This window comes from Pan paniscus, chromosome 8, assembly GCF_029289425.2.
Source record: "Pan paniscus chromosome 8, NHGRI_mPanPan1-v2.0_pri, whole genome shotgun sequence".
NCBI classification, from domain to species: Eukaryota; Metazoa; Chordata; class Mammalia; order Primates; family Hominidae; genus Pan; species Pan paniscus.
Genome location: NC_073257.2, coordinates 42,749,769 through 42,776,667, shown reverse-complemented (window position 1 = coordinate 42,776,667; position 26,899 = coordinate 42,749,769). Strand labels below are relative to the sequence as shown.

At 42.1% G+C, this 26,899-nt stretch overlaps 1 protein-coding gene across 5 annotated transcripts in view; it reads left to right on the top strand.

Moving 5' to 3' along the window:
- The window catches only part of JCAD (junctional cadherin 5 associated), a 102,575-nt gene that overhangs the window by 9,538 nt on the left and 66,138 nt on the right, over positions 1-26,899 (top strand). For 3 of the 5 annotated variants that reach the window (XM_055092574.2, XM_055092575.2, XM_055092573.2), the window contains exon 2: positions 10,316-10,506. The exons of the other annotated variants lie outside the window; for them this stretch is intronic. The gene's annotated coding sequence lies outside the window, so the exon portion shown is untranslated. The remainder of the gene's footprint in view (positions 1-10,315; positions 10,507-26,899) is intronic. 5 annotated transcript variants of the gene reach the window in all.

The window sequence follows — 26,899 nt, the reverse complement described above, 5'->3', positions numbered from 1 at the left end:
CCTTCCTAGATGTGATCACTAGGAAATAAATGCTTGGAAGAGTTAGCAGAGTTACATTAATGCTGGGTCTTAACCAATTCAGAATATAGGATGCAAAATCACCATTTTAGATCTTTACATATAAATTGTAAAATCAGCTTTTGATGTTTTACACTTATCAAAAGCAGTCGTGTCAATTAATGTCAATGCTAATTTATCATAGCAGATGATAAAAAATAACACATTGGCATTAGGCTTTGACAAGCATTATGTGAATTATTTTACAATAGCCTTATTTTTCTGATTCTTAATTTTCTGAAACTAATATGAAAATTATGTTGCATTATTTCAGTACATGCAAACAAAAACTGAGGATTTGGACTAGAAAATAGGCAGAAAGGGTTGGGTTTGTGGTTCACACCTGTAATTCCAGCACTTTGGGAGGCCGAGGCAGATGAATCGTCTGAGGTCAGGAGTTCGAGACCAGGCTGGCCAACATGGTGAAACCGTGTCTCTACTAAAAATACAAAAATTAGCTGGGTGTGGTGGCACGTGTCTGTAATCCCAGCTACTCGGGAGGCTGAGGCAGGAGGATCACTTGAACCCAGGAAGCAGAGGTTGCAGTGAGCAAGAGAGCAATACTCCATCTCAAAAAAAAAAAAAAAAAAGAAAGAAAGAAAAGAAAACAGACAGAGAGAAAGGAGCCCCTTAGGGATTGAATGTCACAGTTGCAGGGCTGGTGACAGCACAGTCAATCTCTGCCTTTGTCTTCTTTTCATCTTTTTAGATATCTGCCATTATAGGGATGTTGAAAAATTATTTTCACCTCTCTCATGCATACCTGTCTCAAAGAAATCATTGCTAACTGGATTTAGTAATACAGGGCAGGACAGCAGCTCAGTGAAGAGGGTGCATTTAGGAATAAAAGTGACCTAGATGTTCCTACAACCTGCCTCTTTCTAGCAAGTAACTCAAGCTTTCAAACTCATTTCCTTATCTGTAAAGTAAAAATAATAAAAGCTCCTAGCCTGCAGGAATGTTGTGACAATTAAGTGAGCTAATGTATGCAAAGCTCTTAGCACATTCAATCAATGCTAACTATTATTATCACAGGTAACATGCGAATAACAGAATTGAGCTACCATTTTTCAGCCAACCCCCAACCCTCCGCTCTTCTCTCTTCTCTAAGTTTAATTGTAAAACACAGTTCATTTAAAAAACAAACAAACAAACAAACAAAAACAAAAAACTTTTGACAAGCATATGTTTTTAATTTTCAAATAATTTCAACTTTTTTTATTTTAGATTCAGGGGCTACATGCACAGGTTTGTTACATGGGTGTATTGTGGGATGCTGAGGTTTGGGGTGTGGATGGTCCCATCACCCAAGTAGTGAGCATAGTACCCAACAGGTAGCTGTTCAACCCTTGCCCTCCTCCCTGGACGCTCTAGTGGTCCCCAGTGTGTCTATTGTTCCTATGTTTATGTCCATGAGCACTCAATGTTTAGCTCCCACTTATAAGTGAAAACATATGGTATTTGGTTTTCTGTTCTTGCATTAGTTTGTTTAGGACAATGACCTTCCGCTGCATCCATGTGGTTGCAAAGGATGTGATTTCATTCTTTCTTATGGCTGCATAGTGTTCCGTGGTGTATATGTACCACATTTTCTTTATCAATCCACTGTTGATGGGCACCTAGGTTGATTCCATGTATAAACCACAGCTCTAATAAAGTTACTCTTCTGCTCAAAAACCTGCTACTGAATCAAATCCAAACTCCCTTAACACAGCATGTAAAGCCCCTTGTGAAATTGCTTCACTCTCCCTCCCACCTGCAACCCTCTCAGGACTTACGCTCCACGACCTCTGAAATCATTTTCCTTTTCCTGAATGAGCCACATGCCCCCAGGCCTCTGTAAGTTAACTTCTCAGTTTCCTCTTTCTAGGAACTTTTTCCTCCCTCTCTGCCTTCAGGCTAGTTCCAACCAGAACTATTCAAACTAGAGTTCAATTCTTTTGGTGTATCCCCATGATACTTTCTTTGTGCCTTTGCCATAGCACTTACCACTCTCCCATTGAGCTGCATTTCCTGTGTTATATGGCAAAATTAAAATAATACAAAAAATTAGCCAAGCGTGATGGTGCATGCCTGTAATCCCAGCTACTCGGGAGGCTGAGGCAGGAGAATTGCTTGAACCCAGGAGGCGGAGGTTGCAGTGAGCCAAGATTGCGTCATTGCACTCCTGCTTGGGCAACAACACAAAACTCTGTCCAAAAAAAAAAAAAAAAAAAAGAAAAGAAAAATTGACTCACTAACTGTTTATTATCAGTAGGTTATTATAGTATAGTAGCAATAGAGAAAGGGCTTATTTGGGATCAAAAGAACTGGCTGTGAGTGTGTGTGGGGGTGTGTGTGTGTATTTATACATAAATATACAGGCATTTCCTCATTTACTTTAATATTTGAACAGGTATTTTCTTATCTATTTTAACATCAATTTTAACATTTAACATTTATTTTAACATTTGACATATAACGTTTGAAGTTCCTTCCAACTCTTAAGTGTATGAATCTGAATTATTTGCCTTTATCTCCTTACATACATCTTTAAATATTATGGCAAAAGAACAACCAGGATTGCTGGATCATATGATAATTCTACTTTTAATTTTTGAGGAACAACCATACTGTTTTTTGGTAGTCCTATTTTTGGGTATATATCTCAAAGAATTGAAGTCAAGATCTTGAAGTGATAGCTTTACTCCCATGTTCACTGAAGCACTATTCACAATAGCTAAGATACAGAAACAACCTAAATGTCCCTCAGAAGATGAATGGGCAAGGAAAATGTGGTCTATGCACACAGTGGAATATTATCCAGCATTAAAAAAAGGGGAAAATCTTGCCATATGCAACAATATGAACTGGGAGGATGTTATGCTAAGAGAAATAAGTCATATGGTTTGGCTGTGTCCCCACCCAAACCTCATCTTCAATTGTAGGTCCCATAGTTCCCATGTGTCATGGGAGGGACCTGGTAAGAGGTAATTGAATCATGGGGGTGGGTCTTTTCCATGCTGCTGTCAAGATAGTGAATAAGTCTCATGAGGTCTGATGGTTTCATAAAGGGGAGTTCCCCTGCACATGCCCTCTTGCCTGCCGCCATGTAAGACGTGACTTTGCTCTTCATTTGCCTTCTGCCATGATTATGAGGCCTCCCCAGCCATGTGGAACTGTGAGTCCATTAAATCTCTTTCCTTTATAAATTATCCAGTCTTGGGTATGTGTTTATTAGCAGTGTGAGAACAAACTAATACAATAAGCCAGGCACCGAAGGGCAAATACTGTATGATTCTGCTTATATAAGGAATCTAAAATAGTCAAACTCATAGAAGCAGAGTAGCATGGTGGTTGCCAGGGTTTGGGGTAGAAAGCGGAAGATGTTGTTTAACAGGTATAAATGTTCAGTTTTGCAAGATGAGTAAGTTCTAGAGATCTGCTGTGCAACATTATGCCTATAAGTTAATATTGTAATGTGCACTTAAAAATGTAAGAGGGTAGACTGGGTGCAGTGGCTCACGCCTGTAATCCCAGCACTTTGGGAGGCTGAGGCAGATGAATCATCTGAGGTCAGGAGTTCGAGACCAGGCCAGCCAACATGGTGAACCCTCTCTCCACTAAAAATACAAAAATTAGCCGGACATGGTGGTAAGCACCCACTGTGATCCCAGCTAATTGGGAGGCTGAGGCAGAAGAATTGCTTGAACCCAGGAGGTGGAGGTTGCAGTAAGCCAAGATCATACCACTGCACTCCAGCCTGGGCGACAGAGCAAGAGTTTATCTCAAAAAAAGAAAAAAAATTAAGAAGGTATGTTAAGATCTTACATAAAGTGTTCTTACCACAATAAAATAATAATAAAAATCATAACCAGGATTCTGTCGTCTAGAGCCACAGAAAATTGACTAGGTGGGAGATGAGTTGTGGAGTGGTCTGAAGGGTAGAGTATCAGCTTACCCTCTGGCCCTCACTGGCCTTTCCCAGGCAAAGGCCACACTGGCATCTGCTCATTACTTCAGTCCCACCCCTGAAGTCAGAAGGTTGAAGCTTTCCTGTTCTTCATTGCAACACTGTACATGTATGTTAGAACCTTGCCCACAGTAGACACCATGCAAATGTCTCTCAAGTGAATGAGTGGATAATCTCCCCTTTCACTGAAACACAGTAAAGTGAAGATAAGATTTCTTAAGATGTTTATGACAGGATTTTATGCTTAAAAGACTATGAACCAAAAATAAAATTCCAAGCCCCCCAACCACCTGAATGGACCCCTCCTCTCAGCCACAGGCATTCTAAAGTTAGCCTGAGCCGGGCATGGTGGCTCAGACCTGTAATCCCAGCACTTTGGGAGGCCAAGGCAGGTGGATCACTTGAGGTCATGAGTTCAAGACCAGCCTGGCCAACATAGTGAGACCCTGTCTCTAAAAAAAAATTAATAATAATAAAATAAATAAGTTAGCCTGAAAAACTAGTTTCATGCCATGATAGGAAAGGAGGGTCGGACATGCCTCATGACACCCTCCTCCCTTTTGGAATTACTAATAAAACAGACTCTTTTTTTGAGACTGAGTCTTGCTCTGTCACCCAGGCTGGAGTGCAGTGGTGTGATCCCGGCTCACTGCAACCTCCACCTCCCAGTTTCAAGAAATTCTCCTGCTTCAGCCTCCCGAGTAGCTGGGATTACAGGAATGGGCCACCACGCCCAGCTATATTTTTTGTATTTTTAGTAGAGACAGGGTTTCACCATATTGGCCAGGCTGGTCTCAAACTCCTGACCTTGTGATCCACTTGCCTTGGCCTCCCGAGTAGCTGGGATTACAGGAATGGGCCACCACGCCCAGCTATATTTTTTGTATTTTTAGTAGAGACAGGGTTTCACCATATTGGCCAGGCTGGTCTCAAACTCCTGACCTTGTGATCCACTTGCCTTGGCCTCCCAAAGTGCTGGATTACAGGCATGAGCCATCGCACCCAACCAGAACAGACTCTTTAAGTCTGATAAGAAACATTTATAATCTATTCTCTCTGAAGCTTGCTACCTAAAGGCTTCCTCTGCATGATAAAACCTTGATCTCCATAACTCGTTATCTTAACCCAGACATTCCTTTTTATTGATAATAACTCTTTCAACCAATTGCCAGTGAGAAAATCTTTGAATCTGCCTGACTTGGAAGTCCCACTTCCAGTTATCCCACTTTTCTGGCTGAACCAATGTACATCTTACAAGTATTGACTGATGTCTCATGTCTCCCTAATATGTATAAAACCAAGCTGCACCCTGACTACCTTGGGCACATGTTCTCAGGATCTCCTGAGGGCTGTGTCAGGGGCCATTGGTCACTCATATTAGTCCTAATTACCCTCTCTAAATCCAATCAAGTCATTATGCCTCAGGCTTTGTTTAAGAATAAAGTAGAATAGGCCAGGGTGGGGTGGCTCACACCTGTAATCCCAGCACTTTGGGATGCCGAGGTGGGCAGATCACCTGAGGTTCGGAGTTCGAGACCAGCGTGGCCAACTTGGTGAAACCCCATCAGTACTACAAATACCAAAAAATTAGCTGGGTGTGGTGGTGGGCGCCTGTAATACCAGCTACTTGGGAGGCTGAGGCAGGAGAATTGCTTGAACCCAGGAGGTGGAGGTTGCAGTGAACCGAGATTGCGTCACTGCACTCCAGCCTGGGCGACAGAGTGAGATCTGTCTCAAACAACAACTACAACAAAAACCCTCAAACAAAACAAGAACAACAAAAAGAATAATTCAGAATAAATAAATCTCTTCAAATATTTTAGAGTTTGACTCTTCGTTAACAAAACAAAGTCATAATTTCCACCAAGAATATCAACCCTTCTCTATGTTATAAATAAAGTTTCAGTGCCGTAAAAGAAATAGCACTTGAATGTAAAATTTTATTTTTAATTCTCAGCAAGGCAAGCTACTTCTATAGAAGGGTGCGCCTTTACAGATGGAGCAATGGTGAGCAGCACACTTGGACAAGGGAGGGGAAGGGGTTCTTATCCCTGACACACATGGCCCCTGCTGCTGTGTCCTTCCCCTGTTGGCTAGGGTTAGACCGCACAGGCTAAACTAATTCCGATTGGCTAATTTAAAGAGAGTGACTGGGTGAGTGGTTTGGTGGGGAAAATGGTTATGCAGGATGGAGAATGAGTCAGGGCAGAGCAGGTAGCAGCTAATCGGAATGAGTTAGGGTGGAGCCGGTAATCGCAATGAGTCAGGGTGGAGCAAGTGATTGAAATGAGTCAGAGTGGAGGAGGTAATCGAAAAAGGTTACTTTACGAGGAAGTTAAGTTTAAAAGTAGAAGACAAAGAATTGAACATATACTGACATATTGATTCTTTGAAAAGAAATTTAGAACTCATATCTAACATCTATTTTAGTATAAATTCAGATTTTTTCATTGTATATGGCATTTGGCATAAAGATTATTTGTAGATCCTGTCATTATTTAAAATTATATTATATATATTCATATGTTTATTATACCCCTTCCTGTTAAATATAATCTCCATGAGGACAGGGATTTTTTTTTCATCTTATTATTCATGCTGTTTCCCTAGCACAGTGCCTGGAACATAATAAGTGCTTCACAAACACTTACTAAAGAGGAGAGTTATTTATATCAAGAAATTGGTACTAAATAAAGTCTATTAGAAAGAGAAAATTATTTAACTAGATAAGAAACTCATTCTGAAGAAAACAAAGCCTGAGGCATAATGACTTGATTGGATTTAGGGAGGGTAATTAGGACTAATGGGAGTTTTACCCCTGATTCTTTAGGAATGAGACAGAAAATGAGAAGTTAGGAATAAATCCCCTGAAGGCTTTGGAAATAATTAACTGAGATCTTTCTTTTGCAATGATGTCTTATGTTTCAAAGATGAGGTGTAAGATGAGTTGGGATTATGTTTACGTTTCATTTTCCCCACTTTTAAATAATTTTCTTTAAAAGAGAATAAGAAATAGATTCACAGTTTAGAGAAAGTCTATGGAAAAAATAATAGAAAAATCCTGGGTGAAGGATAAACTACGAATTTCAAAAGATAATGCAGCTATCTAAGTAATAGACACCTAAGTAATTGGTAGCAAGTAAATAAGGAGCTCAGAGGCTATCAGATAAACCAAGTGAAGGAAACTGAAAAAACCAAGGCGAGTACATCGCCAAGAAAAGAACCACAGATGTGATTCAGCTTGCAACATGAGCTCCAAAGGTTTTAAAAAAATCAGGAAGTTTTTGGGGGACGATGTAGTAAGTGGAGCAAACAAAGGAGAAGTGGGTGGAATTTTAAGGTTGAAGATTTCATGATAATAAGTTATTGGACAGTAAGAACTTTGGAATGGCACTCAAAGAGAATATGAGTCATCCTAAAGCTTAAAGAGATTTTTTAGGAAGATGTGAAAGTGTTAGGGATTGGAGGACACTTGTCATGTCGAAAATCTTAGAAATAAACTGGAGTTCATTCATTCTTTCATTTTGCATTTATTGAGCACAATCCAGGAACTGAGGACACAAAAGCAAATGAATCAGGCCAAACACAATCCCAGCTTTCTTGGAGTTTACAGATGAATAAATCAGTTCATCTCACTGATGCACGAGTATATTCAAGTAGGTATTTGCTGGGAAGAAATGCAGGGTGAAGAGTGACTAACAAAGAAACCAGGCCTAGATGTGGTGGGGATGGGTTGGGGATTCAGGGGGCCTTCCAAGGAACAAACTTGAGCTGAGATCTGAGGGTGCCTAGGAGCCAGCTGGGGGAGAAACAGGGGTAGCATGGAAGAAACCTTCTAGATAGAAGTCCTGTGGAGGAAGGATCACGGCACCTTCAGGAAGCAGAAGGACGATCAGCCTAGCTAGAGAACAAAGAGTCAGGAGAAGTCATATAAACTGAGGCAGGAGCTGTGGGCAAAGCTACTTTAGGCAGACCCGAGGGTCGCAGGAGTTATTTCTCCCAAGAACAAAAGGACATCACAAGGTGCTATTAGGGAGGGACTGAGACGTGACCAGCAGCTGGACTCTCCAGATAACCAAAACTCACCCATTTGTGCAGCAATACCGTCCATATTTTACCACCTTTGATGGCCAGAAGTCTGGATTAGGGTTGCTCATTTTCCCTCTATCCCTTCCTGGAGCATCTGTGGTTGAACTCTTGACGTTTCCTTGATGACTTTGAGGTATAAAGGCTGCTTATCCTTGGGCTCAGGAATCCCAGGCTGTTTTTCTCCTTTGAGTCTTGTTTCCTTTTCAAACTTTTTCATTTCTGGGGGGTGCTGCCATTGTACCCGTGTCTCTTTTCTTTCCTTTATTTATTTATTTATTTATTTTTTGAGACGGAGTTTCCATCTGTCGCCCAGGCTGGAGTGCAGTGGGGCAATCTCGGCTCACTGCAAACCTGCGACTTCCGCCTCCTGGGTTCAAGCAATTCTCCTGTCTTAGTCTCTCGAGTAGCTGGGACTACAGGCCCACTACAGTGCACCACTACGCCTGGCTAATTTTGTATTTTTAGTAGATGCAGGGTTTCACCATGTTGGTCAGGCTAGTCTTGAACTCCTGACTCAGGTATCTGCCTACCTCAACCTCTCAAAGTGCTGGGATTATAGGCATGAGCCACTGCACCAGGCCCTGTGTCTCTTTTCTAATTGGATGCATCTGATATGCTGTAGGATGAAAAATAGAAAACTCAATGAATTGGCTTCCTTTGAGCTTTAGAGTGTGGGCTTTATGGTGCCTTGGGGGCCTTTGACATTTCCTCCTTTGTCCCACTAATACCCCAGGCTGCAGGGGGCTTAGAGTAAGCACCAGCTGGTATCTGTGCTGCTCAATACGGTGGCCACTAGCCACATGTGGCTATTTAATTTTAATTATTTAAAATTAAATAAAGTTAAAATTCAGCCCTTAGTTATGCTAGCTGCACGTGGCCAGTGCCCACCATATTAGACAGTGCAGATTTGGTTTGAGCATTTCTATTGCTGTAGGAAGTGCCATGGGCAGTACAGTCTTAGAGTACTGTGGATAGGATGGTCTACATTATTGTCATTGATGCTGTTGAGCATCATTTGACAGCAACTCCAGGCATGCTCCAAATACAGAACTGGATGTGGCCTTTCTTATTCTGCTAAGCTTACAAAAATACATCCTGTAACTTATTCCTTTCAGAATTGTTATAATTACTGTAATGCTATTGAAGAAATGCTCAGAGATCTATTTCCAGCAGAGAAATGGACTCGAAGCTAATTAAAATTCTACATTTGCTCACTGGAAAATTTGAGCTCTTGCTGGATTCACCTTCCCACACTGTCTCCAAATAGAATACAAGTCACACACATGTCGTGCAGCCTTAATCTATTTGAGACATTCCATGACACCACCTGAGCCTTCATCAATTTATACTTCAACCTCAGGAGAAGAGGTACATTCAGGGACCTGAGATGTTGGCACAAACAGATGCTCATTAAAAAAAAAAAAAAAAAATCCCAGCTCATTGAACTGATGAGCTAGTTATCCTATGTTCTGAACTCAGAATAGCAAATAAGAAGATACAGATCGAAGATACTTCAGCTGAATGTTATATAAAAGTCATGTCAAGGTGTGATGAATAATGCATTAGTGATTCCTTGATTTTCATTATGTGCCAGCTTGAGAATGTGATTCCTGCCTAGAGATTTCCATAATAATAACAATAGTAATAGCATTTTTGCATTACCACTGATCCCTGTAGCAACTCTGCAAGGTAGGTAGCATTTTCCACATCTTACAGACGAGAAAACTGAGGCTCAGGGCAGTGGGGTTGGTGGTGCAGCAGGAGTTGAGCTCCAGGCTGATTTGGTGGGGCCACCCATCATCAGTGTTGGTCTGCAATACACATGCCTCTGTCCCCAGCACCTGGGGCGGTGGGGCAGGTGAGTCAGGAAGACACAGAGAGGCAGGGTTACAGAGAAGACCTCAATGGCCCAGGCTGATGGCATCTTTCCTGGCAGCTTCTCCACACACTGGCCCCTCTGATGGCTGTGTGGATCCTGTGGACTGAACCTTGACTTTTACTAACAATAAAACAAAAAAAGCAAAATACTGCATTTTTTCCCTAGCTTGTGGTCAGTGGACTTAACATGCCACAAGCTTCAAAGAGAAGTTCCGCCTTACTGAAAAACAAATGAGCAAATAGAAACACACAAAGAACCCCTGCAAAAAGTCTCTGGGATGAATAGGAACAGCCTGTCACTTACTAATGTGGTCATTTTTTATATTACCACTGCTCCAGGAGTGAAGTACTGTCTATGGCAAGGCTGGGCTTATAGAAGGCTCTAAGGCTTCTCCTCTGGGGAACTCTGCTGCTAACCTCATCAATATCTCCTGAGCATCTCTCGTGAGCCAGGCACTCACGATTCTAAGATGAGCGAGACACAGCCCTTGACCATGAGGAGCTTGTGATCAGGACTGGGAGATCCACAGGTGAGCAAATAATTAAAACATAGCAGGATAAATGTTCCAATACTCAGATACATGAAGTGCAAATGAGAAAAGAACAAAATGCACAATTCCAGCCCCAAATTCAAAGTCAGAGCAGGTCGAATGGGGAGGCAAGCTCAGCAATGGGAAGAGATGAAAAGTGGGCTGTAGGTTGTTGGGTGGAGCTGAGAAAATATCTCCAAGGCACCTGGGACACTGGTGCCCATTGTTGAGGCCACAGGGCCATTGCAAGGCTGGCCCAGGAATTAATTTAGAACAATAGGTTAAAAAGCCATGACTCATTCCCCCAGGGGTAGAATCAATTTTAATGATCAGTAAATATCTATCAACAAAACTGAAAGAGAAGTGAAGAAATGGGTCAGGGATCAGAAAATAACGTTAAGAGACGAGAGCCATGAACTTGTCCATCATGGGCAAAATTGGGAACTGCAAGTTTTATGCAGGAAAGAAAAATAGAGGCATGAACCAGGGAAGGACCCAGAGTTCTAGGGCACAGAGAATAAACATAAAGTTCGTCCAAGGGCCAGAGGGATGCTAAGGAAAAGGATGAGGTGACCAAAGGGACTCAGAACTACACCCTAGCTGGAGGTGCACCGGCCAAGATCCACCCCGGGCTGAAATCTGAATCACTGGGTCCAACAACCTACTCAGACAATTAATAAAACTAATTTCTGGTGAGAACTAGATGTCCTCCTTTGCACTCCCAAATGGGGGACTTGGTGTGCTTGTTTCAGAGAGAGTGTAGGAGGAGGAAAAGAAGGGAAACGACTCCACATCTCAGCGAGATCAGGGAGACAGATATTCGGGAGGAGGTGGGAGAGTGAAAATGACGGGGAACAGGTGGGCTAAATCGGTGAGGTGTGTGGGGAAGAAGCTAAGTTAGGAGTGGGCGGCTGGTTTTTCCAAAGGCAAAGATGGTGTCTTAGTTGGGAGCAGGAAGAGAACTGATTTCTTTCCATGAGGCTGCCATGCAGTCTCCTCCAGACTGCATAAGGGAAAATGCAGGTAGAAGTAGCACTCGTCTGCTTTCAACAAAAGATGAATATTGCATGCACTGTGGCAGCAGCCCCACGGCACCTGGGAGGCTTTGTTCCTTTGTATCTCCCATATTTCATAACAGCCCTCTGTAAGCAGTTTTTTGTTGTTTTGTTTTTGTTGTGGTTTTTGTTTTTGTTTTGAGATGGAGTCTGTCTCTGTCACCCAGGCTGGAGTGCAATGGCATCATCTTGGCTCACCACAACCTCCGCCTCCCAGGATCATGGGATTTTCCTGCCTCAGCCTCCGAGTAGCTGGAACTACAGGCACCCACCACTATGCCTGGCTAATTTTTGTATTTTTTTTTTTTTAGTAGAGACAGGGTTTTACCATTTTGGCCAGGTTGGTCTCGAACTCCTGACCTCAAGTGATCTGCCTGTCTTGGCCTCCCAAAGTGCTGGAATTATAGGCATGAACCACTGTGCCCAGTCTGCTGTTGATGAACTTTCATCTTGACTTAACAAAGCAATGACAATGCAGGGAGGCAAGTTCCTAATGATTTTCCTTTATCAACCCCCAAAGAAAATCACACTCTTTTCCTTCCTGCGGCATCAACCATCTCATAGTTAAGTCCTCATGCGCCGAGCAAAGTGTTATGTAACAAAGACAGAATCCCATGAAGGCCCCAACCTCTTTAGAACAAGATATGCAAGCTTTCAGGAGAGGACCCAATTAGTGTGGGCAATAGTCAGTCATCCAATATTCTATACAAGCAAGAAGTTTGGCGTTTAATTTGGAGACTCTTGCAAAAGGACTTGGATCTGCAAATACTTACTGAAACTCTGAGCTAGACTCTATCCCCGGGATTCCCGTGCTTTTAGTGGTACCAACCAGAGTTAAGTCCTGAGGATCAGAGTGCGGCTCTGATAATAAAAAAGAGCCACATGCGGGGCGCTAGAGCTCAGGACATATTTGGCAGGATCTCAGGAACAGAAGGCACCAAGCAATCCTATAAGAGACTCATCATTAATGCAGCGAGCCAGCAAGCCTCTTTCTCAGTTTGTTCTGCAGTCCTGCAGGGGGTCAGCTGTGAGTCTTATGTCTGTCTTGTACCTCTCCACAGGCAGCTTATGTGCACTGAAATGCCAATTTCAAATTATCCAAACTGATGTGGGTGCCCAGATGTGAACACTATCTTGTAAGCAACACGAATATGTGGACACCAAAAGTTATCATAGAATGAGTATGCCATTGGGATTTCCATGGAAAAACCAGGAGATTGCGGGTTTTATCAACATTTAAACCACACCCAGTGTGAATCAATTCCCTTGCTTATGGCTAAAGGTAGATTCCTTCCCTGGCATGGTCTCAGTATCTACCTCAAGAACACAGCTCTTTCCCATCTCAAAGTTAGAAAACACATTGGTAGACTCAATATCTAGAACCTTAGTGTATCTGCAAATTTTGAATTCCTTCCATAGTCTATTCTATTCTTTTTTTCCAATTGTTTATTGTGGTAAATCCATTATTTTAAAATTTATCCCAAAGCTCTATTTTCTGGCTAAAACCCATGGCCTACTTAGAGCATTCTGCCGTCTTTTCACTTTCAGAATAAGCATAATTTATTTAGGGATCTTTTACTGCCACAGAATATTCTATTTTTCCATAACACCCCTCCAGAGGTACCAAGCAGAAAAACAGTGAATCCTGAGTTGGAGATGCTAAGCAGTAAGCGAGGTTCCTTCACTAGCTAAATGATTCACTCTCACCCTCAAACATTGCTCTTGTACCATTCTAGTCCATGCTCCGGTGGAAGTACAAATTATTACATGTCACAGGTTTGGGGGGTTGTTCAAAGATAGTCAAAGCTGGGAACGTTAAAGCTCCCAATGCCAAGCATCCAACGTGCTGGCTGGGTGCTGTTATTCATCCTGCCCACAGGAAGGAGAAAGCTTCTTTGTGGAACACTCTAAGCCACTCATCGTGTGGGCTGCCTGACATAAAACGCTGGGCTTGTGCTCCGTGGTGAGATTCTCTCTTGCCCGCTGTTTCCCAGGTTTGGTAAACTAAAAACAACGCATTGGCCTGCTAGCTTCTGTTCGGAGGGCTTGGGAACTAGATGGGAGAGTGGGAGTGGTTGTGATGGTTTTGACAACTATAGAATTTCCCAGCTACTTTGCTTTGTCTACCAGCATAAGCCAGGAGGAGCTGGAGTTACACACCAACATGAGAATATTTGTCCTCAGTCCTTCCTGCCACTTATCACCTTCCTTGGGTCCCCGTGCACAGCGACTCACTGGACAAACTCCTCCCCTTCCTCTGCTTTCTCGGCCATTCTCCTTTCTCCTTCCAGAGGATCCCTAGTGTCGTAGAAAATCTACTCTTTGTTTTTAGACCTAAAGTAGATAAACTTTAAAGAACTTCTTGCAAAGAGTTAAAATGTTACATATATATATATATATTTAAAGTAACTTTAAATATATATATAAAGTTACTTTAAATATATATATATATATATATATTTTTTTTTTTTTTTTTTTTTGCGGTGGGGGATGGAGTCTTGCTCTGTTGCCCAGGCTGGAGTGCAATGGCATGATCTTGGCTCACTGCAACCTCTGCCTCCTGGATTTAAGAGATTCTCTTGCCTCAGCCTCCCAGGTAGCCGGGATTACAGGCGCGTGCCAGCAGGCCCAGCTAATTTTTGTATTTTTATTTAGTAGAGACAGGGTTTTGCCATTTTGGCCAGGCTGCTCTTGAACCTCTGACATCAGGTGATCCACCCGCCTTGGCCTCCCAAAGTGCTAGGATTACAGGAGTGAGCCACCGCACCTGGCCTAAAAAAAAAAAAAAAAAAAAAAAAGATTTAAAAACTTAGTCCAAAGTAGAAAAAAATTATAAACCATGTAAATGAAGAATTTCAACTGTTTTTAGTATTTTGCCTGTCTTATTTAAAACAATTCTCTAGCATCAAATTATTATGTCCATAGATAATTACATATGTATCCCTAAATAGCCAAGGACTTAAATAATCATAAAATTATTTAAAATATAGTTATTGAGGTTAGGGTGGGAGGATTGCTTAAGCCCAGGAGTTCAAGACCAGTCTGGCCAACATAGTAAGACTTTGTTAAAAACTAAAAATAAAAAACAAAGAATAGTTATTGCTATTATGAGGAAATTCAAGTCGTTGATAAAGTTATGTTTTCACATCTTCCCACCTTCCTACCTCCTACGCCCCTCCAAGAAAAATCTGACGCCAGTTTGCATGTGTTGTTATAACCTATCTTTATCCTCTCAGCCTTGTTTTTGACAAGAGCTTCCTTTAAAGACAAATTTAGGAAGAGATTCCATTATGTTATTAGAATCTCGTCCAGAATCACATCTATTTTCGAAAAATTTTTTCTTAGCTCTGTTTAGTGATCTCTTAATGATGCCAAACAACTGTCAGAAATCATATTGCAAAGCCTCTCATAAACGTACCAGTCGGTTGTCTTTAAGTTACCATGTTGTTACTCCTCCAGAGTTTTGATGATTTTATTTGGCCATGAAGATGACGACCAGCGTGTGCACCTGTGGTCTGAGTAAGTCAGTGGGCCTGGAAGATTAATGAGCTTGGCCCAGGCTGGCTTGGGAGGCCCAGCCATGAACCCTGTTGTTTTCCAAGGCTTTGCCTGCATCCGGCTGGCATTTCTAATCCTGCCGTGGGGTTTGGCTCCGGTTCCCTCCCTTGCCCCCCATCTTATTTATCAATAGCATGTGAATTAGAGCAGAAGCTAACGGACAGACAATGAGCTGGAAGCGACCAATCCTTCCACCTTGGGAGGACAGCTGTGTCCCAGAGGCCTGGAGGCACCACGTTCCCTACAATGATTTGGTTTTCAGTTTTTAGGGTCCTGCGCGTCATGGTCTGATAGGACTTTTGACTGAATATGGGAAGGGATTTAGGAGTAGACAAGAATAAGAAGTAGAATGTTCACATTTTTCCCTTTCCCCTCCCCTCCCCTCCCCTCTCCTCTCCTTTCCTTTCCTTTCCTGAGACAGAGTCTCACTCTGTCACTAAGGCTGGAGTGCAGTGGCAAAATCTCGGCTCATTGCAACCTCTGGCTCTGGGTTGAAGTGATTCTCCTGCCTCAGCCTTCCAAGTAGCTGGGATCACAGGCACCCGCCACCACGCCTGGCTAATTTTTGCATTTTTAGTAGAGACAGGGTTTCACCATGTTGGTCAGGCTGGTCTCAAACTCCTGACCTCAAGTGATCCACCCGCCTCAGCCTCCCAAAGTGTTGGGATTACAGGCGTGAGCCTCCGCAACTGGCCTGTGCAAATATTTTCTTCTCAAAAATTCTGGAAGCAATCTGCAAGTAACCAAATAGTGCTCATGATGGTTTGGGAGCTTGATGTCCTCTTAGGGTATTTTTTGTGTTATTAGCTTCAGAAACACAGGAATATAAAGAACACCATTTATCATATTGCTGAGCCCAGCAGCTGTTTGGGTAATAACCTCTAAACTAAAGATGATGGCACTTGACTACATAAGCACCCATCAGGTTGAGAAGGAAAATGACCACATATTCTCTAGCTGTTGGTGAAGTTAACCAGGGAATGTATGGACACACACATTCTTTTTGACCATTTTCACCAACGTAATTGGGAACAAAACAAATCAGTCATTTCGAATTTATTTTGAAACAATCATGATTTCATGTATTGTGAATCACTTTTATACAGCAGAGCTGATGTGTATGTGTGTGTGTGTGTACTTTAAAAACCTTAAAATACAGAAAAGCCTTGCTGTTCATTAGACATCTGGCATCTGCTGCTCTATTCCAAGTGATTAACTCATCTGCACTGACTTCTTACCCCTTTGAATAAATCAGACTCTGTCACTGGCTACAAGAATGGTGATGGTAACCCTGTATTCTATGAAGCAATTATCTAATGAACTCTAGATATTTTTATGTATTTCAGAAGGGACTTTTGAAAAGGTCTTCCAACATTTCCATCCCTGACAGCCATTAGTAGCAAACACACACACACACACACACACGGAAGAAGCATCCACATTTCACACTCTCTATCCCTGATGTTCTGCTGGGATTTGACAGACGGAAACACAGCAGTAGTTTGCAAGTGACTGCCAAATGGGGCAGCCAGACTGAGCAGGGCGAGAAGAGGTGTTATTCAATTGCTGGAAGACAGATGCTCTTCTCCGAGCCTCTGCCTTCTCTCCAGTAGCCATTCGCTGACACCACTGTGGTGCAGTTGCACTCGCCAGGTAGAAGGAACTGGAGCCAGAAGCCCACCCTCACCACCTAGGGAAGAAAGCTCTCAGCTTCTTCATTATGCAGAGGACGAAATCTTGATGCATAGTGGGAAATTGACTTTACCAAGGACATGGTACAGCCTCCACCCCCAGCACAGTGCTCAATCCATCATACTTCCAATGATTCATTGCCACCATAGAACCTAAGAGGGATTTAGGATCTGTAAGCCCTTCTGTCATCAATGGTTTCTAAAATTTGCACTAAAGAGGGAAAATAAAGCTCCATTTTGGTTAATGTGCATTATTTATTTATTTTTTGAGATGGCATCTCGCTCTGTCGCCCAGGCTGGACTGCAGTGCTGCTATCTTGGCTCACCTCACTGCAACCTCCACCTCCTGGGTTCAAGAGATTCTCCTGCCTCAGCCTCCCAAGTAGCTGGGATTACAGACATGCGCCACCACCACCCCTGGCTAATTTTTGTATTTTTTTAGTAGAGATGGGGTTTCACAATGTTGGCCAGGCTGGTCTTGAACTCCTGACCTCAGGTGATCCACCCCCTTCAGTCACCCAAAGTGCTGGAATTACAGGTGTGAGCCACCGCGCCCAGCCAATGAGCATTATTTTTGGACTCTGCCTCTCTCCTTGGGATAGAGATAAATTATCTGTCCGTTGTTTTCTTTTCTTCCCATGGACTTTATCCAGTTCCTGCCTTTGGGTTATTGTATTTCGGAATCTTATTATTTTTAAAAGAGAAAGAAACTGAAATTGAATCAGGGCCTTTATCTTGCTATCTCCCAAACTACTTGATTTAAAACCTGAACACTAAGCTGACCGATCTCTCTGCTTGCTCTAAGTAAACAAAAGAATCAGGAGGCCTGCAGTGAGAACTCCTACAGCTTTGGCTGAGACCATCAGGCTCTGGGAACAGGGGTGTGTTCTGGAACTCCTAGGGTGACTGTTTTAGCTCCAACTTCCCATGGGGAAAATGATTGCCCTGTTTTCCATTCTGATGCTAATGACCTATCTTTGGGAGTTCGAAGCTGGATCAACAGTCAGACTGACTTCCTATTTCTAATTTTCACACTCAGCCTACTTTGCTTTTTCACCAGGCCCACTCTCCACCTTCACGAATTTTAGGTAAAAATTTACAGAAGTCAGCTGGGCATGGTGGCTCACGCCTGTAATCCCAGCACTTTGGGAGGCCAAGGCAGGTGGATCACGAGGTCAAGAGATCAAGACCATTCTAGCCAACACGGTGAAACCCTGTCTCTACTAAAAATACAAAGATTAGCTGGGTGTGGTGGTGCATGCCTGTAGTCCCAGCTACTCTGGAGGCTGAGGCAGGAGAATGGCTTCAACCCGGGAGGCAGAGGTTACAGTGAGCTGAGATCATGCCACTGCACGCCAGCCTGGCGACAGAGTGAGACTCTGGCAAACAAACAAACAAAAATTACAGAAGTCCAATAAGGTTTCAGATACCATGCTAGACCTTTTCCAATAGGAATGAAAAAGTAATACCCACTTCCCCACCCTGCTTTTTCTCTTCCCACATTCAAAATCAGTTGAGTTGGGCAATTGTATTACCGAAAAAATGGAGAATTTTTTCTGGAGAATGATGCTTCAGTCTACTGGCCAAGTGGGCTTGTTAATACCATGTCCCTAAATGAGATATACTTTCCCTGCCATGGACAGTGTTACTGCTAAACAACTACAGGCCACCCTCCTTGAGAACTGGCCAAGAGTGTGCACTAACTGGTACATTCTAAGAGATGGAGGAGAAAGTGCTAGACTGTGTTCAGCTCCTTCTCCCAGACTTTTTTATTTTTTATTTTTACTTTTATTTTTATTTTTGAGACGGAGTCTCTCTCCGTCACCCAGGCTGGAGTGCAATGGCATGATCTCGGCTCACTGTAACCTCCACCTCCCAGGTTCAAGCGATTTTCCCTCCTCAGCCTCCTGAGTAGGTGGGATTACAGGCACCCACCACCATGCCCAGCTAATTTTTGTATTTTTGTAGAGACAGGGTTTCACCATGTTGGCCAGGCTAGTCTTGAACTGACCTCAGGTGATCCGCCTGCCTCAGCCTCCCAAAGTCCTGGGATTACATGCGTGAGCCACCGTGCCTGGCCTCCTCCCAGACTTGACAATCGGATGCCACTTAGCCTCTTTGCCTGGGGTAGAGTTTATAAAAAAGTGGAGAGGAGTCTGGAGCAAGACTCTATCTCACTAGCAGGAATAAGGGTTCCCCTACCACACTGTGTGCTTAATTGGGAAGGGCCAAGACTCCCCTCACCCCAAGTCTCTGGACCCTGAGTCTAGGGTTCGGTTTACTATATTTATCCCACTGTAACAGGTGACAGCAGGAGCTCTTTAGCAATAAATAAAAATCTACCAACACTAAGAAATCTGCTCTTCACTTTTAAAAAAGAGAAAAATAACTGTAACCCTTTTAGAAAACTATCTCTGACTTCTCAGTCTGATCTAACTTCTTTATTTATAAAAGGTATAGGAGCATTTTCAAATCACATGCATCAGATTGGAAAGAGTTTGAATCTACAGTTTGAAAAGGCTTGGTGGACAGCCCCACCGTTGCTTCATCCAGCATATGTGCTCTGGGAAGTATTGCAGTTAAAAAAGCAGGGATGACTTTTGTTTGTTGGAACAAAGCATTGAACAACTTTTTTCATTAGTAGGATTGGATTTCCACCCAGGGTGGGTGGTAATTAATGATCAGGATTTGTGACATGGTTTTCAGCCTGCTGAATTCACTGCTGAAGATGCAAAGCTGAAGAAACTGATGCATTCAAACACAGAACTTTCCACCTTCTGTCAACTGACATCATCCTGTAGGCAGCTGCAAACCAAAAGAAGTAAGCTCTCAACTGGATTGTCTAATGCAGCTCATTTAAAACTCAGTAGTAGCTTCTATCTTCTGCCCTGTCAGTGAATGCTCCCTTTGGGATAATGCCCTACGTCGCTGACATGCTGGTTACACAAATTTGTCCACTAAGGGTGTGGAGGGGAAAAGTTCAATGCACAAAAGAGGCAGACAATAAGTAGACTTTGCTTCTAGATTTTTTTTTAAGATAGTTAATCAATAGTGTACTTTGTACATGTTCCTTTTTTTAGGAAAATCCTGTCTTTAAAAAAATAATTTTTAATGTAATTGTTTAAAATTTAATTTTAAAAATTAAAATTAATTTTAATTTTTGGTGATAGTTTAATGCTGACAAAAGTCTAAATTTCCCATTTTCCAATGAGTTAACAGACATATACAGAGTTTTATACATTTTGCCTGCAACTCACCCAATTTGTCACGTAATTTTGAATTTTAACATTTCAAAAGAGTTCATTAAACAAATAGACTTTCTAGGGGAAGGACTGGATTGGTGTTTGAAATTGGCTAAACAAACACTCGGGGATGTCATACATTCCTGCTATGCAGATGTGTAGGACATCATGTAGTTCATGGATTGGACATTACCTTAAACCCATGGGCACTATTAAATAGAATAGGTAACTGAGTCATGACGGATGCTAGAAATCAGGACTCTGCTCAGTTGCAAAGTGGCTGGAGGGCCACTTTTTTAGGCTCAACCTATCGCTCCCCATCTCCACTGCCCACCCCTACACATGATTCCCAACATATGTCGTTGGTCTTGAAACCAATTCTCGCTTTTTTGGCTCTTAACTCACATTGCCCCTCTCTGGGAAGCTCTTCCTTCATCCCATCATGTAAGGGCATCTCATCCTTGTCAAGGAGCTTTCCATGATCACACTGCTTCCTTAATCTCTGTCTTCTCAAAACCACTGCAAAACCTTTGCCTGTATTACAATCCAGCATATCTTCTCTCTAGCTCAATGACAAATTTATTGGAAGCAGAAACCATGTCTTTTATTTATTACAGAATTTTTGAGCTAGAAGGAATCTCATGGTAAGAATGAACTTACCATAAGATGAATAAAAGATAAATGTAGAAATACTAGATAAATGTAAAGACCAATTCAAGGTCACAAAATCATTTTACGTAAGCCTGCTTTTCCCCTGATGTCCCAATTTGAAGCTTGCTGATACCAGTTGTATAAATCACACCAAAAGACAATCAGGTTACTCCTTTGAAATAGGGAAAAATATAACACCAAACCTGAGTTCATAAAGAAACCAAAAGATTAAAACAAGAAAGGTTATATAACTGGAAGAAAAGAAACTGATGAATATCAGGATACCTACTGCTCTCATATCAGGATTGTTTCTTTATTTTATTAATGTGATGGCAAATCAGTTTGAAAACTGTGACTATATAAACAAGATGAACTTAGATCGAGTGACTACGATTATTTTGAGTGCAAATAATTGCTATCTGTATTCATCAGTGTGTTACAGAGAAGCAGAACCAACAGGATGTGTGTGGGTAGATGGATAGATGGATGGATGGATGGATGGATGGATGGATGGATGGATGGATAGATAGATAGATGGATACAGATTTGATTTATTATAAGAAATTGGCTCATGCCATTATGGAGGCTGACAAGTTGCAAGATCTTCAGCATGAGTTGAGAATCCTAAGACCCAGGAGAGCTGATGGTACACATTCCAATCTGATGGCCAGCAGGGTTGAGACCTCGAAGAGCCAGTGTTTCACTTTGAGTCTGAAGGTGGAAAAAAGCCAACTTCCCAGTTCAAAGGCAGTCAGGCAGGAGGAATTCTCCCTTACTTAGGACAAGGTCAGTGTTTTTGTTCTATTGAGTCCTTCAACTGATTGACTGAGGCCCCTACCCACTTTAGGGAGGGTGATTTGCTGTACTCAAGTCTACCAATTTAAATGTTCAGCTCATTCAAAAAACAGCCTCACAGAAACACACAGAAGAATATTTGACCAAATACCTGGGCCACCCCTTGATTTAGTAAGCTGACACATAAAATTAATCATCACACTATATTTTATATCAAGTCAAATTTATATTTCTCACTTCTTGAATAATAGTGAAGTTTTCAGATTCTATAAAATTGCTTTGCCTATTTGCATATTTTCCTTTCTTCCTTCCTTCCCTTTCTTTCTTTCCTTCTCTCCCTCCCTCCCTCTTCCTTCCTCCCTCCCCCTTCCTTCCTTTTCTTTTCTTTTTTCTTTTCTCTTCCTTTTTCTTTCTCTTTCTTTCTTTCTTTTTCTTTCTCTTTCTCCCTTTCTTTCTCTCACTCTTTCTTTCTTTTTCTTTCTTTCTTTTTCTTTCTATTTCTCTCTTTCTTTCTCTCTCTCTTTCTTTCTTTTTTTCATTCACTCTGTCACCCTGGCTGGAGTGCAGCACCAAGATCATACTTCACTGCAGCCTCGAATTCCTGGGCTCAAGCTATCCTCCCACCTCAACCTCCTCAGCTGGGACTACAGGTGTGTACCACTATGCCCAGCTCTTTGTATGTTTTTGCAAAGATGGCGTCTCACTATGTTGCCCAGGCTGATCTGCAACTCATGGGCTCAAGTGATCTTTTTGCCTGGCCTCTCAAACTTTTGGGATTACAAGCATGAGTATCGTGCCCAGCCACCTTTTCTTTCTTATGGCTTAAACACCTATGTTTCTGACTCATGCCTGACTTACGCTAGTGCTGATGGACAGAAGTTTCATTTCATTTCCATGTAAAACTATGAATTGCGTTATTTAAACACAGATTTGCTTATAGGCATTTTAGCTTAACTTTAGCGGTCTCTAGACCCTGTATTCTGTGGTATACAAAGAACTCTTTTGTCTCTATTGAGTAGAACAGAACATCTGCAAATATATTTGTTTGCCCTGAGAACTGTTTGTGGCCATGCAATATGTTGTTTAAAGATCTTTTATCAAAACATTTTACTTAGTAGATCCACATGAACATACACATACAGAAAATCTGACATGAGTGACTATTTATAGAACCATTCCTTTAGAAAAGGACTGCTGAGCATTTGATGGAGGTGGTAGAAAGGATAAAGGAGAGGAGGCTTGACTCCAGCTTCTGCTCTGACTCTAAATAGTTGTCTGACCTTGGACAAATCATTGCGTCATCTCTACTGATTTCTCTGGTCCTAGAAATCTCTACTTCTATAAAATTAGAGATTATTTTTTCCTTCTTCTCACAGTTAAAAAAATAAGAGATTACACAAATGGGGATAGGAAAACTATGTGTATTTGGAAAACTCTGGAAATTTGCACCATTTAATTCCAAATCAATTGTATCATCTTTTTTTGTTTCTGTTTTTCTATTTGTTTGCTTTTTGAGATGGAATCTTGCTCTGTTGCCGGGCTGGAGTGCAGTGGTGCAATCTTGGCTCACTGCAACCTCTGCCTCCTGGGTTCAAGTGATTCTCCTGCCTCGGCCTCCCAAGTAGCTGGGACTACAGGTGCGTGCCACCACGCCCAGCTAATTTTTTTTTTTTTTTTTTTTTTGAGACAGAGTTTCGCTCTTGTTGCCCAGGCTAAAGTATAATGGTGTGATCTTGGCTCACCACAACCTCCACATCCCAGGTTCAAGCAATTCTCCTGCCTCAGCTTCCCAAGTAGCTGGGATTACAGGCACGCAGCACCATACCCGGCCAATTTTGTGTTTTTAGTAGAGACGGGGTTTCTCCATGTTGGTCAGGCTGGTCTCAAACTTCTGACCTCAGGTGATCCACCTGCCTCAGCCTCCCAAAGTGCTGGGATTACAGGCATGAGCCACCACACCTAGCCTAATTTTTTTATGTTTAGTAGAGATGGGGTTTCACCATGTTGGCCAGGATGGTCTTGATCTCTTGACCTAGTGATCCACCCACCTCAGCTTCTCAAAGTGCTGGGATTATAGGTGTGAGCAACTGTGCCCGGCCCATATCATCTTTTAAAATATACTTTCAATTAGGTTTTGTGTTGTTTGCTTAGAGAATAATATGAATTTTTATTTTATTTTTTGCAGTTTGTGAGTTGTCATAGTTTTCCCATGTCAAATTTTTTACAAAATAATCCATAACCTAAGGTATTAGATTAAGTGAGAGCTTTTCTTAGTACTACCTGAGAACTAACTCTATTTTTCATCCTACGGGAAGCTGGATTTGACAGCTAATGGATCTGTTTTGTTCTAAAACTACCATCTGTTCCAAGGCAATTTTTAAGGTTTTAATCATCACCATTATGTGTGAGATATAAATATATATTCATAATAATTCATTTCAAAGAAAAAGGTAAAAGCACAATTACACTTAGACGTAAAAGATATATTTAAACAAGTGTAGCTCAGTTTAAATATCAGCAAATGAGGAAATTTAATGTACCCACTGACCCTCTAGCTACAAACACATTTGATATCTCTAAACACTAAAAGAGGTTCTTAGTGCAACAGAATTATAGGCCATACTGGAGGTTATAATACTACACACAGCTTCCAAACAAGCGTCTACTAATTTCAGGAGCTACTATGCAGCAGACATGAGTGATCCCTTTAAGGGCATTTCTCAGGGACACAGTTTTCTTTTCTAGGCAGCGGCATGTCGGTACTGCTGCTGGTACCTGCTGGCATTCAAATCTTGGGCTCAGGAGGCCAGGTGCGGTGGCTCAAACCTGTAATCCCAGCACTTTGGGAAGCTGAGGTGAGTGGATCACTTAAGGCCAAGAGTTCGAGACCAGCCTGGCGAACATGGCGAAACCCCGTCTCTACTAAAAATACAAAAATTAGCCAGGCATGGTGGCGTGTGCCTGTAGATCCAGCTACTCAGGAGGCTGAGGTATGAGACTTGCTTGAACCAGGGAGGCAGAGATTGCAGTGAGCATAGATCATGCCACTGCACTCCAGCCTGGGTGACAGAGCAAGACTATCTCAAAAATAAAATAAAAAATAAACACTGGGCTCAAATTCAGCTCTATGCCTTCACTTACCCAACTTGTTTGTTCAACCCTTCCTCCAATTCTGTCATTCAATTAAGTCTTCCAAGATAAATTGACCAAGATAGTTCAAACTGGGTTTCTGCCCTTTGTAACCAAAGAAATTCCAGACTGATATGTAACATATCAAAATATAGCTTTGTTCTACTCCTTTACCTTTCATGCTCCAGCCAATCTGTTAAACTAATCCATGGTACAAATTCACTAGGTGTCAATAATGTCTTATCCCTTCCAGGTAACACAGATGCCTTTTAAGCTTAACCTCAGGAAGCATTTGCCTTCATCTGGGAAACCCCAGGTGGTCGGTAGTAAGGAGATTTGGGGCAGAGAAAAGATATGTTCTATTGTTCTTTAGTGATTTTGGTATAAGTACACCTGGTGCGAGTCTAAAACAGAGTTGCTTTGGTGAGAAGAGAGAATCTGTTTTCCTCTATCCCTAAACTGAGAACAAGTCATGGAAGAGGCTTCGGGGGCCATCTGGGTAGCAGACATCATGGACAGGAAGATGCTGTTTGACCATAAGAGGGCAGTTCTTGGAAAGCATGCAGGATGTGCAGGCCCGTGGTTTAATGCTGGGGGATAGCTCCCGGACTTGAGTTGAACAGGGGCACAGGAGTGGGTAATAAGGGGATCATTCCAGAGGGGGAAATGGCCAGTAGAAAGGCTGATGGGGCAGGGGGCCTGACTCAGTGGCCTGCAGAGTGGTGAGATTGGGGGCTGTCCTAATGACTGGGGGTGAGTTAAGGAATCATGAGATTGGGAACTTAAATGTAGGAAGCATGTGATACAGGCATTTGAATTTGACAGTGGCTTGAACATAGGTTTGTCAATGGAGAAATGTCATGATCGAAATGGGATTTATGTCAGATTGCTCTCTAGGCTGTGTAGGAAATCTAAGTCTGTAGAGTAAGGCCAACGGAAGAGCCCCAGACATAAGACTATTGCCAAAATTGCAGGAATATATTGGAAAGGATGGGTCAAGAGGATACAAATACAGGACTCAGCAATGACTCACTATTGGGGAAAGAGAGAGAAGGGTGGGATAGAAGTTGACTCAAAGTCATGAGCCTCAGGAACTGAGAGGAGAGTTCTCTGTGTTGCTGTTTGAAGATGGGAAGGAGGGAACAGGGAGTAAAAGAACCCAACACTAAATATTTAAGAAAAAAGATTCAAGTGGTGCTTTGAAACTTGGTAGTTCTTCTAAGATAAGAATTCCAAAAGGGAAAAGGAACTTTTAATTTTTTTTTTCCTCACTCACTGACTATTCAACAAAACCACTGGACAGGAAGAGAATTGAGTCTCCCTGGCCTTCTTCTAGGTAATATCTAAACTACTCAACTCAGGTAGCTCAGTAAGGAAATTATCTTATAAGAGTTTTTTTTTTTCTGCCAAGAGACTTATATAGATATTCTTTATCATTCTTGCTCTTTCTGTGGGAAGAGGGATTGTTTGAAAAATTAAGTAAATGATGAATAATGATGATTAGGAACAATTGTAAAAGCAAGTGAGGCCTGACCTAAATTATTTTTATAACATATTCTCATGATCTGCAGAAACCATTCTAAGTTTTAGGCAAGGGAGAAAAATGTGAAGTCCAACTGTCTCGTTTTTGTAAATGCAGAGTTGGGTATGAATGTATCAGACCCATCACTGTCTCTGACCCCAAGAAATTCTTTTTCCCACTGCTCTCTAGTCTTTCAGTAGGAGTGGCCATGTTGTGTGTCCTGAGAGCAAGCCCCCTCAGCTGATTGGAGCCTGGTGAATCAGCTGACCCAAGGGCAGCCAATCCATGACCAGGAACCAGGAAGAGGTTTACAAAGATTCTCTGCCTAGACAGGGGCAATGGTGATTGAGTAGACCAATCAGATTATTTCTTTTGGAAGTTTTTCTCCTTAAAACTCAAAAGAGTCCATCTGAAAAATAACATCTGCATCACTTCAAGGTTCACTTCTACCTTTTTGCTCTCTGTTGCCAGTTCACCAGAAGCCTCTGTGATGATTACTATTCTTTTTTTTTTTTTTTTTTTTTTTGAGACGGAGTCTTGCTCTATCGCCCAGGCTGGAGTGCAGTGGCACATTCTGGGCTCACTGCAAGCTCCGCTTCCCAGATTCACGCCATTCTCTTGCCTCAGCCTCCCGAGTAGCTGGGACTACAGGCGCCGGCCACCACGCCCGGCTAATTTTTGTATTTTTAGTAGGGACGGGGTTTCACCGTGGTCTCATCTCCTGACCTCGTGATCTGCCCGCCTCGGCCT